Source organism: Salvia splendens, chromosome 7 (genome assembly GCF_004379255.2).
Source record: "Salvia splendens isolate huo1 chromosome 7, SspV2, whole genome shotgun sequence".
Lineage (NCBI taxonomy): Eukaryota > Viridiplantae > Streptophyta > Magnoliopsida > Lamiales > Lamiaceae > Salvia > Salvia splendens.
Window position 1 is genome coordinate 32,463,544 of NC_056038.1, and position 3,450 is coordinate 32,466,993.

Below are 3,450 nucleotides of genomic sequence, written 5' to 3' on the forward strand. Positions count from 1 at the left end.
TGTAAAGAAAAATGAGTTAAATAAGTTAGTGGAATATGAATCCTACTAGTATATATTAGTTTTATAACAAAATGTAAGTGAAATATGTTAGTGGAATGTGGAACCTACTTACCATTTATGGTAAAAGTGAAATAATGCTCTTATTATAAGACGGACCGAAATGGCAAAACATGACTCGTATTGTGGGATGGAGGGAGTACTTACTATAACTTTTCATGTATAAATTGAGTTGAGCATAAAACCAATTACTTTACGAAAATTAGCACAATAAAATAATATTCCATCTGTCTTAGGGCTGATCATTTTTGACACGACACGATAACCCAACACGAATCCGCACGAAATTAATGTGTTTGGGTCAAATCTTATTGGGTTCGTGTCCTTATCAGGTCGACACGTTAAGGACATGAAAAATTCGTGTCGTGTTCGATTTACCCGTTAAGAAATAATATTATTAATTTTTAGCATTTAAAAAATGATAATTTTTTTGTTGGATTTCTTTACTTTGAATCTATTGATGTTATTGTTCATCAAATACATCGTGTAATCAGATTTTAGGTTTTTTATTAAACTCTTAATGATAAGATTTACGGTTCTGTAACTTTTGTTAATCAATGGCAGTTGTTATCAGGTTCTTACCGTGTTATCAAGTCGTGTTGTTAGAGCATCCACTACGCTGTCCCCCCACCGTCCCTTAACCGTCCCTTAAACTACTATTTGAGGGCCCCACTGTACTTTATTCCTCCATCCCTTAACTAAGGGACGGAACCTGCAACGCTCCGTCCCTTAACCGTCCCTTATTCTGTCCCTTAAATTACTATTCATTCAATTTTATTTTTTATTTTTTTCCCAACACAATTCAATTAAAACAAACACACTTCATTAAAATTAAAATAACATTACAACATAAAATAAAAATATAACTTAAAAATTAAAAAAAAAACATAATTAAAATACAATTTTATATGGACATCCTTGAATGTTTTATGTTTCACTTTCGATGTGGGACAAAATCATTCTTGGATGTCTCTATAAAAGAGAAACAACCAAGAATGATTTTGTCTCATATCGAAAGTGAAACATAAAACATTCAAGGATGTCTCTATAAAAGAAAAACAACCAAGAATGATTTTATCCCACATCGAAAGTGAAACATAAAACATTCAAGGTTGTCTCTATAAAAGAGAAGCAACCAAGAATGACTTTGTCCCACATCGAAAGTGGAACATAAAACATTTAAGGTTGTCTCTATAAAAGAGAAGCAACCAAGAATGACTTTGTCCCACATCGAAAGTGAAACATAAAACATTCAAGGTTGTCTCTATAAAAGAGAAGCAACCAAGAATGGTTTTGTCCCACATCGAAAGTGAAACACAAAACATTCAAGGTTATCTCTATAAAAGATAAGCAACCAAGAATGACTTTGTCCCACATCGAAAGTGAAACGTAAAACATTCAAGGTATAAAACATTCAAGGTTGTCTCTATAAAAGAGAAGCAACCATGAATGACTTTGTCCCATATCGAAAGTGGAACATAAAACATTCAAAGTTGTCTATATAAAAGAGAAGCAACCAAGAATGACTTTGTTCCACATCGAAAGTGGAACATAAAACATTCAAGGTTGTCTCTATAAAAGAGAAACAACCAAGAATGACTTTGTCCTACATCGAAAGTGGAACACAAAACATTCAAGGTTGTCTCTATAAAAGAGAAGCAACCAAGAATGAGTTTCATAAATTCGCAAGCCCATCAAATATATGTGGGCTATTACGAATTTCTTGTATTTATTTATTTGTAAAAATTAAATAAAAAAAAATTATAAATAAAAAGTATTTTTTTTAAAATTTGATTTTTTTTAAAAAAATTGATTTATTGCGTCAGCGTGATGACGCCCACTCGCGGGCCGGCGAGTGGGCGTCACGCACGACGCCGGGTCGCGCCACGTCGCCTAGGCGCGTGGCGAGACGACCCATCGCTTGTCTCGGCGACACGGGACGGGGTGTGGGACGGGACGGGACGCGGCGGCGTGCTGCAACGAGTCGCACGACGGACCCGTTTCTCCGGGACGGATCGCGGGGCGCCGGCGCGACGCGTAGTGGATGCTCTTATAGTGTCGTGTCATGTATACGTTGTTCTCGTGCCGTGTTAACCCAAAGTTGTTCGTGTCGTTAATGGGTTCGTGTCGGGTTCGTGCCGTGTTCGGGTTTGAGGGTAGCGGGTCGTGTTCGTGTTCGGGTTTGGGGTTTTCTTAACGGGTCGTGTTCGTGTTTGTCCTTACAGGTTGACCCGATAACGACTCAACACACACAATTTGTCACCCCTAATCCGTCTTATATAAATGTATTTATTTTCTTTCATTTTAGTTTATATGTTATAATGTAGATTTTCAAATTTTGGAATTCATATAATCAATCAATAACTTTTTATAATTCACCTTGAAACATCAATTTATTTATGCAACAACCAAGCGTGATCTATGTATATATACTCCATTCGTCAAACTTTAGGAGTCTCATTTGAATTTGACACGAGTCTTAAAAAATATAAAGAAAAGTTGGTAAAAATAGTGGAATGTAGGTCCTACTTTTATATAGGAGTATTAGTTTTATAATAAAATGTGAGTAGAAAAAAGTTAGTGGAATGTGAGATCTTTTACCATTTATAAAATATTTCAACCAGGACTCCTAAAGTGGGACACCCAAATATGATTAATCGGGACTCCTAAAATGGGACGGATGGAGTATTATAAAATGCATTCCAAATTCCGTCTGCGGACTGCACTTTGCATCTTTTAGGTCCCTGAACTTGAAATAATATCGCTATAGGTCTTTGGAAAATGCAAAATACCATTTGAGATATTTTTTAACCACTGCGCCTTAAAAGGGTACATGTCATATTTGTTACTTTATTATTTTAATTGAGAATATATATCTTTATTCTTCATATGTTTGCATACATAATTTGAATAGAAAATATCTATTTATATTATAGGTATATTTATTATAATTTTTTTTCATGTTATCAATATTTATATATTATTTTATTTAACTTTATAAATATTTGTGTTAAATTTTCAAATTACTATATTAGTAACATAAGGGGTGTGTTATAATGCTAACTTTTCTTAATTGCTAACTTGCTAACTAGTCAACGCAGTGTATTAGAGCATCCGCAGTGGTGCTCGCTGGGACGGACCGCGTCCGTGCCGCTGGCGCGGCTCGTTGCTGCGCTCTCGCCGTTGGCACGGCGCTCCTCGATGCATCGATCTCGTCCATACCGCTGAGCAGGCGACGTGGCGCGTTTCTATTCGCCAATAGATTTTCCGTTGGATTTTTTTTAAAATAAAAAATAATACCAAAAATAAAAAAAATTCAGATTCCCAAAAATATAGCCATTTTTATCATTTTTTTTTGGAATTTTTTGATTTTTTTATAATTTTTTAAAACCC